Source organism: Mesocricetus auratus, unplaced genomic scaffold, assembly GCF_017639785.1.
Source record: "Mesocricetus auratus isolate SY011 unplaced genomic scaffold, BCM_Maur_2.0 contig_9360_pilon_obj, whole genome shotgun sequence".
In the NCBI taxonomy this organism is placed as follows: domain Eukaryota; kingdom Metazoa; phylum Chordata; class Mammalia; order Rodentia; family Cricetidae; genus Mesocricetus; species Mesocricetus auratus.
The window spans coordinates 5074-16535 of record NW_024430667.1 but is presented as its reverse complement, the minus strand read 5'-3'; the positions used below and the strand labels follow the sequence as shown (position 1 = coordinate 16535).

At 42.7% G+C, this 11462-nt stretch overlaps 1 pseudogene; it reads right to left on the bottom strand.

The window, feature by feature from the left end:
• Positions 1 to 742: 742 nt before the first annotated feature.
• On the bottom strand, positions 743 to 11165 carry LOC121138087 (annotated as a pseudogene).
• Positions 11166 to 11462: the final 297 nt, after the last annotated feature.

Sequence of the window (11462 nt, the reverse complement as noted above, 5' to 3'; positions counted from 1 at the left end):
ACAGTGTTGGATCGTTTGTTTTGAAGAGGTTAAGCATGTAGGTTCATACACCGTGTTGTATTGTTAGTTTTGAAAAGTTAAGTATGTAGTTTCTAATAGATTGTTATATGGTAAGTTCTAATGTAGTTTTGCAATTACTTTCACACACAGTATTGTATCGTTAGTTTGGATGAAGTTAAGCATGTAGTTTCACACACACAGTGTGGTAACAACTCTGCTCTGCCAAGGAAGGTTTCCCGGGCAAGTGTTACAGAGTTGCTTGCTCTGCTCTGCCCAGGGTCGCCTCTGCTCTGTCGCCGCCACAAAAGAAGATCTTCACCCGAAGCTCATCCAAAGGGGTTTATTGGAAGACAGCTGGACCAGCCACGTTGAACATACACTGGGTTTATATAGGGATTGGGGAAGTTTTTCCAGAGTAGGGATTGGTCCGATTTCAGTGCTGAGCTCAGATTGGCTAGAGCTCTACTCTGGGATTGGTTACTTTTTTACACAGGATTAGGGTCAGATTTGGCTCTGCTTTCAGGGCCAAAGTGTGTTTCTTTCTCTGGTCCTTTTTAGCCTTTTGCCTCCAATTTTAGGGCCAGGGTACATTTTCACTGACTCTGATTCCAGGGACAAAGTGTGTTCCTTTGGCACTGGTATTAGGGTCAGGGTACATTTCTTTGGTTCTGGTTGCAGGGCCAAAGTGTGTTTCTTTGGCTCTGCTCAGGGTGTGTTTCTTTGACTGGTCCCTTTTCCCTACAGGCACCCCCCTGGCCACGGGCAGGCCTCTTGATGACCGCCTCCTCGATGATACCGTACTTCTCGAAGGCCCGGCGGAGCTCCACCTCAGACACACTGTGGTCCAGGTTCCCGATGAAGAGCTTTTGAGTGGCTCTCTGGTCATCCTCCGGCATCAGGTCCTCCTCGCACACAGCCGGGTAGCCGTAGGGGCGCCCAAGGTCGTCGTACAACCCATAGTAGTCCAAGGCCCCAGTCCCATGGCCTTGGTGGCCACAGTGTCCAGGGCGAAGGCTGCCACGGCATGCCGGGCGCAGGGCTTCCTCAGGGGCGGGGCGGCCACAGGCGACAGCGAGCACTGCTTGTCCTGGTAGCCCCAGTGCAGCGGCAAGTAGCCCAGCGGATCGGCGGGCGTGGGAGGCCCTGGGGGCGGTGTGGATGTGGCGGCACTGCTACTGCTACTGAGCCTGCTGCTCCCGCTGTCGCCGCCGTGCAGGTAGACCGGCTCCACCTTGAGCGGCCGGTCGTACAGCAGCAGCTGCCGGGCCAGGGCATGCTGCCGGGCCTCGCGCGTCCTGTGGGTGCCGGAAGTTCACGTAGGCCACGCGGCCCAGCTCCGGGGTGTGCGAAAGGCGCAGGCTGATCTCCGCGAAGCGCTTGAACTGGTGGAAGAGCCGGTCCTCCTGGTGCTCGGCCAGCAGCGCTGGGCTCAGGCTACTGATGAGGAACTTCTTGTATTCCAGAGCCACCGTGGAGCCAGGACCCTCAGGTTCCGCCCCGGGCGGCGGCGGGGGCGGCGGGGGCAGCGGGAGTGGAGATGCGTGGGGCGATGCGCCACTGGCCCCTGGGCCCCCCCGAGGCCTTGCAGGTGCGTCCTCCGCCTCCGGGCGCGCCCGGTGCTCGCCCGGTGATTAGCATCCCCAGCAGCTTGACCGTCGCGAGTCCCTCCGCTGCCACTGCCGCGGGGCTTGTCACGCGTCCGTGCTGGAACTGGGTGCTTGGTGCTGCCTGAGGCCTCGTGTGCTGCTGGCCGCCCGCCAGCCTCTGCCTCCCCTTCGCGCTCCCGCGGCCCATTTGCTGAAAACGGCAAGCCACGCCCGCTCGGGCTGGAGTCTAGCTCGTTCTGCCACTTCTTGGCCCAGGCGCAGTGGGCAGGCAGCCCGCAGGCCCCTCACAGAACCAGCAGCTGCAGCCCAGGAGGCTGCGCCCCTGGCGCCGCCATCTTGGACATAAGGACTCGGCGTGTGCTGTCAGTTTTAAAGAAGTTACTCAGGGAGATCTCACACAGTGTTTTATCGTTAGTTTTCATGAAGTTCAGCATGTAGTATCTCCAAAGTCTTGCATGGTTAGTTTTCATAAAATTAGGCACATAGTTTCTTACACTGTGTTGTATCGTTAGTTTTGAAGAAGTTAAGCATGTAGTTTCACACACAGTGTTGTATCGTTAGTTTTGAAGAAGTTAGGCATGTAGTTTCACACACAGTGTAGTGTCATTAGTTTTGAAGAAGTTAAGAATGTAGTTTCACACACAGAGTTGTATCGTTCGTTTTCATGATGTTAAGTACGTAGTTTCTCATATAGTGTTATATAGTTAGATTTCATGAAGTTAAGCACATAGTTTCACACACAGTGTTGTATCGTTAGTTTTGAATGATGTTAAGCATGTAGTTTCTCATATAGTGTTATATAGTTAGATTTCGATGAAGTTAAGCACATAGTTTCACACACAGTGTTGTATCGTTAGTTTTGAAGAAGATAAGCACTGTAGTTTCTAATACAGTGTTATATGGTAAGTTCTCATGAAGTTAAGCACATAGTTAAACACAGAGTCCTGTATCGTTAGTTTTGAAGAAGTTAAGCATGTAGTTTCACACACAGTGTTGTATCATTAGTTTTGAAGAAGTTAAGCATGTAGTTTCACACACAGTGTTGTATCGTTAGTTTTGAAGAAGTTAACCACATAGTTTCATACACAGTGTTGTATCGTTAGTTTTGAAGAAGTTAAGCATGTAGTTTCACACACAGTGTTGTATCGTTAGTTTTGAAGAAGTTAAGCATGTAGTTTCACACACAGTGTTGTATCGTTAGTTTTGAAGAAGTTAAGCATGTAGTTTCACACACAGTGTTGTATCGTTAGTTTTGAAGAAGTTAACCACATAGTTTCACACACGGTGTTGTATCGTTAGTTTTGAAGAAGTGAAGCATGTAGTTTCACACACAGAGTTGTATCGTTAGTTTTCATGATAGTTAAGTACATAGTTTCTCATATAGTGTTATATAGTTAGATTTCATGAAGTTAAGCACATAGTTTCACACACAGTGTTGTATCGTTAGTTTCAAAGAAGATAAGCACGTAGGTTCTAATACAGTGTTATATGGTAAGTTCTAATGAAGTTAAGCACATAGTTTCACACACGGTGTTGTATCGTTAGTTTGAAGAACTTAAGCATGTAGTTTCACACACCGTGTTGTATCATTAGTTTTGAAGAAGATAAGTACGTAGTTTCTCATAGAGTGTTATAATGTAAGTTCTCATGTAGTTATTCATATAGTTTCACACACAGTGTTGTATCATTAGTTTTGAAGAAGTTAAATATGTAGATTCACACACTGTTTTGTAGCGTTAGTTTTGAAGAAGTTAAGCACATAATTTCACACACAGTGTTGCATCGTTAGTCCTGAAGAAGGTAAGCATATAGTTTCACACACAGTGTTCTGTCATAAGTTTTCATAAAGATAAGTGCGTAGTTCTCATATAGTGTTATATAGTTAGATTTCATGAAGTTAAGCACATAGATTCACCCACAGTGTTGTATCGATTGTTTCTAAGAAGATAAGCATGTAGATTCTAGTAGAGTGTTATATGGTAAGTTCTCATGAAGATAAGCAAATACGTTCAAATACAGTGTTGTATCTTTAGTTTTGAAGAAGTTAAGCACATACTTTCACACACGGTGTTGTATCGTTAGTTTTGAAGAAGTTAAGCATGTAGTTTCACACACAGTGTTGTATCGTTAGTTTTGAAGAAGTTAACCACATAGTTTCACACACGGTGTTGTATCATTTGGTTTGAAGAAGTGAAGCATGTAGTTTCACACACAGTGTTGTATCGTTAGTTTTGAAGAAGTTAAGCATATAGATTCACACACAGTGTTGTATGATTAGTTTTGAAGAAGTTAAGCATGTAGTTTCACACACTGTGTTGTATCGTTAGTTTTGAAGAAGTTAACCACATAGTTTCACACACGGTGTTGTATCGTTAGTTTTGAAGAAGTTAAGCATGTAGTTTCACACACAGTGTTGTATCGTTAGTTTTGAAGAAGTTAAGCACATAGTTTCACACACAGTGTTGTATCGTTAGTTCTAAAGAAGGTAAGCATGTAGTTTCACACACAGTGTTCTATCATTAGTTTTGAAGAAGATAAGTACGTAGTTTCATCATATAGTGTTATATAGTTAGATTTCATGAAGTTAAGCACATAGATTCACCCACAGTGTTGTATCGTTAGTTTTGAAGAAGATAAGCATGTAGGTTCTAATACAGTGTTATATGGTAAGTTCTCATGAAGATAAGCAAATACGTTCACATACAATGTTGTATCTTTAGTTTTGAAGACGTTAAGCACATACTTTCACACACAGTGATGTATCGTTAGTTTTGAAGAAGTTAAGCATGTAGTTTCACACACAGTGTTGTATCGTTAGTTTTGAAGAATTTAAACATGTAGCTTCACACACTGTTTTGTAGCGTTAGTTTTGAAGAAGTTAAGCACATAATTTCACACACAGTGTTGTATCGTTAGTCCTGAAGAAGGTAAGCATGAAGTTTCAAACACAGTGTTCTGTCGTTAGTTTTCATGAAGATAAGTACATAGTTTCTCATTTAGTGTAATATAGTTAGATCATGAAGTTAAGCACATAGTTTCACACAAGGTGTTGTATCATTAGTTTGAAGAAGTGAAGCATGTAGTTTCACACACAGAGTTGTATCGTTAGTTTTCATGCTGTTTAGTACAAAGTTTCTCATATAGTGTTATAAAGTTAGATTTCATGAAGTAAAGCACATAGTTTCACACACTGTGTTGTATCGTTAGTTTTGAAGAAGTTAAGTATGCAGTTTCACACACCGTGTTGTATCGTTAGTTTTGAAGAAGATAAGTACGCAGTTTCTCATAGAGTGTTATAATGTAAGTTCTCATGTAGTTATGCACATAGTTTCACACACAGAGTTGTATCGTTAGTTTTGAATAAGTTATGTATGCAGTTTCACACACCGTGTTGTATTGTTAGTTTTGAAGAAGATAAGTACGCAGTTTCTCATAGAGTGTTATAGTGTAAGTTCTCATGTAGTTATTCCCATAGTTTCACACACAGTGTTGTATCATTAGTTTTGAAGAATTTAAACATGTAGTTTCACACACTGTTTTGTAGCGTTAGTTTTGAAGAAGTTAAGCACATAATATCACACACAGTGTTGTATCGTTAGTCCTGAAGAAGGTAAGCATGAAATTTCACACACTGTGTTCTGTCGTTAGTTTTCATGAAGATAAGTACGTAGTTTATCATATAGTGTTATATAGTTAGATTTCATGAAGTTAAGCAAATAGTTTCACACACCGTGTTGTATCGTTAGTTTTGAAGAAGATAAGTACGTAGTTTCTCATAGAGTGTTATAATGTAAGTTCTAATGAAGGTAAGCACATAGTTTCACACACGGTGTTGTATCGTTAGTTTGAAGAATTGAAGCATATAGTTTCACACACAGAGTTGTATCGTTAGTTTTGGAGAAATTAAGCACATAGATTTACACACAATGTTGCATTGTTAGTTTTGAAGAAGTTAAGCACCTAGTTTCACAAACAGTGTTATATGGTAAATTCTCATGTATATAAGCACATAGTTTCACACACAGTGTTCTATCGTTAGTTTCAAAGAAGATAAATACGTAGCTTCTAATACAGTGTTATGTGGCAAGTTCTAATGAAGTTAAGCACATAGTTTCACACACAGTGTTGTATCATTACGTTTTGAAGAAGTTAAGCATGTAGATTCACACACAGTGTTGTATCGTTAGTTTTGAAGAAGTTAAGCATGTAGTTTCAAACACAGTTTTGTATCGTTAGTTTTGAAGAAGTTAAACATGTAGTTTCACACACAGTGTTCTATCGTTAGTTTTGAAGAGGTTAAGCATGTAGTTTCACACACAGTGTTGTATAGTTAGTTTTGAAGAAGTTATGCACGTAGTTTCTAATACTGTGTTATATGGTACGTTCTCATGTAGTTAAAGACATAGCTTCACACACAGTGTTGTATCGTTAGTTTTGAAGAAGTTAAGCATGTAGTTTCACACACAGTGTTGTATCGTTAGTTTTGAAGAAGTTAAGCATGTAGTTTCATACACAGTGTTGTATCGTTAGTTTTGAAGAAGTTAAGCATGTAGTTTCACACACAGTGTTGTATCATTAGTTTTGATGAAGTTAAGCACATAGTTTCACACACAGTGTTGTATCGTTAGTTTTGAAGCAGTTAAGCACATAGTTTCTACATAGAGTGTTATATGGTTAATTTCTCATGAAGTTCAAGCATCATAGTTTCACACACAGTGTTGTATCGTTAGTTTTGAAGAAGTTAAGCATGTAGTTACACACACAGTGTTGTATCATTAGTTTTGAAGAAGTTAAGCATGTAGTTTTACACACAGTGTTGTATCGTTAGTTTTGAAGAAGTTAAGTATGTAGTTTCACACACAGTGTTGTATCGTTAGTTTTGAAGAAGTTAAGCACATAGTTTCACACACAGTGTTGTATCGTTAGTTTTGAAGATAGTTAACCACGTAGTTTCTAGGACAGTGTTATATGGTAAGTTGTCATGAAGTTATGCACATAGTTTCACACACAGTGTTGTAACCTTAGTTTCGAAGAAGATAAGCACCTAGTTTCTACATACACTGTTATATGGTTCAGTTCTCATGAAGTTAAGCATCATAGTTTCACACACAGTGTTGTATCGTTAGTTCTGAAGAAGTTAAGCATGTAGTTTCACAAACAGTGTTCTATCGTTAGTTTTGAAGAAGTTAAACATGTATTTTCACACACAGTGTTGTATCGTTTGTTTTGAAGAAGTTAAGCACCTAGTTTCTAATACAGTGTTATATGGTAAGTTCTCAAGTAGTTAAGCACATAGTTTCATGCACAGTGTTTTATCGTTACTTTTGAAGAAGTTAAGCATGTAGTTTCACACACAGTGTTGTATCCTTAGTTTTGAAGAAGTTAAGCACGTAGTGTCTACACAGAGCATCATATGGTAAGTTCTAATGAATTTAAACACATAGTTTCACACACAGTGTTGTATCATTACATTTGAAGAAATTAAGCATGTAGTTTCACACTCAGTTTTGCATCATTAGTTTTGAAGAAGTTAAGCATGTAGTTTTACACACAGTGTTGTGTCGTTAGTTTTGAAGAAGTTAAGCATGTAGTTTCACACACAGTGTTGTGTCCTTAGTTTTGAAGAAGTTAAGCACATAGTTTCACACACAGTGTTTATCGTTAGTTTCAAAGATGATAACCACGTAGTTTCTGTGACAGTGTTATAGGGTAAGTTGTCTTGAAGTTATGCACATAGTTTCACACAGTGTTGTAACCTTAGTTTCGAAGAAGAAAAGCACCTAGTTTCTAATACACTGTTATATGATTCATTCTCATGAAGTTAAGCTCATAGCTTTACACACAGTGTTTTATGGTTAGTTCTGAAGAAGTTAAGCATGTAGTTTCACAAACAGTGTTCTATCGTTAGTTTTGAAGAAGTTAAACATGTATTTTCACACACAGTGCTGTATCGTTAGTTTTGAAGAAGTTAAGCACCTAGTTTCTAATACAGTGTTATATGGTAAGTTGTCATGTACTTAAGCACATAGTTTCATGCACGGTGTTTTATCGTTACTTTTGAAGTAGTTAAGCATGTAGTTTCACACACAGTGTTGTATCCTTAGTTTTAAAGAAGATAAGCACGTAGTGTCTAAAAGAGCATCATATGGTAAGTTCTCATGAATTTAAACACATAGTTTCACACACGGTGTTGTATCATTACGTTTTGAAGAAGTTAAGCATGTAGATTCACACACAGTGTTGTATCGTTAGTTTTGAAGAAGTTAAACTTGTAGTTTCACACACAGTGTTCTATCGTTATTTTTGAAGAGGTTAAGCATGTAGTTTCACACACAGTTTTGTATCGTTAGTTTTGAAGAAGTTATGCACGTAGTTTCTACATACTGTGTTATATGGTTACGTTCTCATGTAGTTAAACACATAGTTTCACACACAGTGTTGTATCGTTAGTTTTGAAGAAGTTAAGCATGTAGTTTCCCACACAGTGTTGTATCGTTGGTTTTGAAGAAGTTAAGCATGTAGTTTCATACACAGTGTTGTATTGTTAGTTTTGAACAATTTAAGCATGTAGTTTCATACACAGTGTTGTATCATTAGCTTCCATGGAGTTGAGCACATAGTTTCACACACAGTGTTGTATTGTTAGTTTCGAGGCAGATAAGCACATAGTTTCTAATACAGTGTTATGTGGTAAGTTCTCATGAATTCAACCTCATAGTTTCACACACAGTGTTGTATCGTTAGTTTTGAAGAAGTTAAGCATGTAGTTTCACACTCAGTTTTGCATCATTAGTTTTGAAGAAGTTAAGCATGTAGTTTTACACACAGTGTTGTGTCGTTAGTTTTGAAGAAGTTAAGCATGTAGTTTCACACACAGTGTTGTGTCGTTAGTTTTGATGAAGTTAAGCATATAGATTCACACACAGTGTTGTATCCTTAGTTTTCATGAAGGTAAGTACATAGTTTCTCATATAGTGTTATATAGTTAGATTTCCTGAAATTAAGCACATAGTTTCACACACAGTGTCGTATCGTTAATTTTGATGAAGTTGAGCACATAGTTTCACACACAGGGTTGTATCCTTAGTTTTGAAGAAGATAAGCACGTTGTTTCTAATACAGATTTATATGGTAAGTTCTCATGAAGTTAAGCACATAGTTTCACACACAGTGTGGTATCATTATTTTTGAAGAGGTTAATCATGTAGTTTCACAGACAGTTTTTATGGTTAGTTTTGAAGAAGTTAAGCACGTAGTTTCTAATACTGTGTTATATGGTATAGTTCTCATGTAGTTAAACACATAGTTTCACACACGTGTTGTATCATTAGTTTTGAAGAATTTAAGCATGTAGTTTCACACACAGTGTTGTGTCGTTAGTTTTGAAGAAGTTAAGCACCTAGTTTCAAACACAGTGTTGTTTCATTAGTTTTGAGGAAGTTAAGCATGTAGTTTCACACACAGTGTTGTATCGTTGGTTTTGAAGAAGTTAAGCATGTAGTTTCACACATAGTGGTGTTTTGTTAGTTTTGAAGAATTTAAGCATATACTTTCATACACAGTGCTGTATCGTTAGCTTCCATGAATTTAAGCACATAGTTTCACACACAGTGTTGTATTGTTAGTTTCGAGGCAGATAAGCACATAGTTTCTATTACGGTGTTATATGGTAAGTTCTCATGAATTCAACCTCAAAGTTTCACACACAGTGTTGGATCGTTTGTTTTGAAGAGGTTACGCATGTAGGTTCATACACCGTGTTGTATTGTTAGTTTTGAAAAGTTAAGTATGTAGTTTCTAATAGATTGTTATATGGTAAGTTCTAATGTAGTTTTGCAATTACTTTCACACACAGTATTGTATCGTTAGTTTGCATGAAGTTAAGCATGTAGTTTCACACACATTGTTGTAACAACTCTACTCTGCCAAGGAAGGTTTCCCGGGCAAGTGTTACAGAGTTGCTTGCTCTGCTCTGCTCTGCTCTGCCCAGGGTCGCCTCTGCTCTGTCGCCGCCACAAAAGAAGATCTTCACCCGAAGCTCATCCAAAGGGGTTTATTGGAAGACAGCTGGACCAGCCACGTTGAACATACACAGGGTTTATGTAGGGATTGGGAAGTTTTTCCAGAGTAGGGATTGGTCCGATTTCAGTGCTGAGCTCAGATTGGCTAGAGCTCTGCTCCGGGATTGGTTACTTTTTTACACAGGATTAGGGTCAGATTTGGCTCTGCTTTCAGGGCCAAAGTGTGTTTCTTTCTCTGGTCCTTTTTAGCCTTTTGCCTCCAATTTTAGGGCCAGGGTACATTTTCACTGACTCTGATTCCAGGGACAAAGTGTGTTCCTTTGGCACTGGTTTTAGGGTCAGGGTACATTTCTTTGGTTCTGCTTGCAGGGCCAAAGTGTGTTTCTTTGGCTCTGCTCAGGGTGTGTTTCTTTGACTGGTCCCTTTTCCCTACAGGCACCCCCTGGCCACGGGCAGGCCTCTTGATGACCACCTCCTCGATGATACCGTACTTCTCGAAGGCCCGTCGGAGCTTCACCTCAGACACACTGTGGTCCAGGTTCCCGATGAAGAGCTTTTGAGTGGCTCTCTGGTCATCCTCCGGCATCAGGTCCTCCTGGCACACAGCCGGGTAGCCGTAGGGGCGCCCAAGGTCGTCGTACAACCCATAGTAGTCCAAGGCCCCAGTCCCACGGCCTTGGTGGCCACAGCGTCCAGGGCGAAGGCTGCCTCGGCGTGCCGGGCGCAGGGCTTCCTCAGGGGCGGGGCGGCCACAGGCGACAGCGAGCACTGCTTGTCACTGGTAGCCCCAGTGCGGCGGCAAGTAGCCCAGCGGATCTGCGGGCATGGGAGGCCCTGGGGGCGGTGTGGAGGCTGGCGGCGCTGCTACTGCTACTGAGCCTGCTGCTCCCGCTGTCGCCGCCGCTGCAGGTAGACCGGCTCCACCTTGAGCGGCCGGTCGTACAGCAGCAGCTGCCGGGCCAGGGCATGCTGCCGGGCCTCGCGCGTCCTGTGGGTGCCGGATGTTCACGTAGGCCACGCGGCCCAGCTCCGTGGTGTGCAAAAGGCGCAGGCTGATCTCCGCGAAGCGCTTGAACTGGTGGAAGAGCCGGTCCTCCTGGTGCTCGGCCGGCAGCGCGGGGCTCAGGCTACTGATGAGGAGCTTCTTGTATTCCAGAGCCACCATGGAGCCGGGACCCTCAGGTTCCGCCCCGGGGGGCGGCGGGGGCGGCGGGAGTGGAGATGCACGGGGCGACGCGCCGCCGGCCCCGGGGCCCCCCGAGGCCTTGCAGGTGCGTCCTCCGCCTCCGGGCGCGCCCGGTGCTCGCCCGGTGATTCGCATCCCCGGCAGCATGACCGTCGCGAGTCCCGCCGCTGCCACTGCCACGGGGCTTGTCACGCGTCCGCGCTGGAACTGGGTGCTGGTGCCGCCTGAGGCCTCGTGTGCTGCTGGCCGCCCGCCCGCCTCTGCCTCCCCTTCGCGCTCCCGCGGCCCCTTTGCGGACAATGACAAGCCACGCCCGCTCGGGCTGGAGTCTAGCTCGTTCTGCCACTTCATGGCCCAGGCGCAGTGGGCAGGCAGCCCGCAGGCCCCTCACGGAGGCAGCGGCTGCAGCCCAGGAGGCAGCGCCCCCGGCGCCGCCATCTTGGACAAAAGGACTCGGCCTGTGCTGTCAGTTTTAAAGAAGTTACTCAGGTAGATCTCACACAGTGTTTTATCGTTAGTTTTCATGAAGTTCAGCATGTAATTTCTCCAAAGTCTTGCATGGTTAGTTTTCATAAATTTAGGCACATAGTTTCTTACACTGTGTTGTATCGTTAGTTTTGAAGAAGTTAAGCATGTAGTTTCACACAC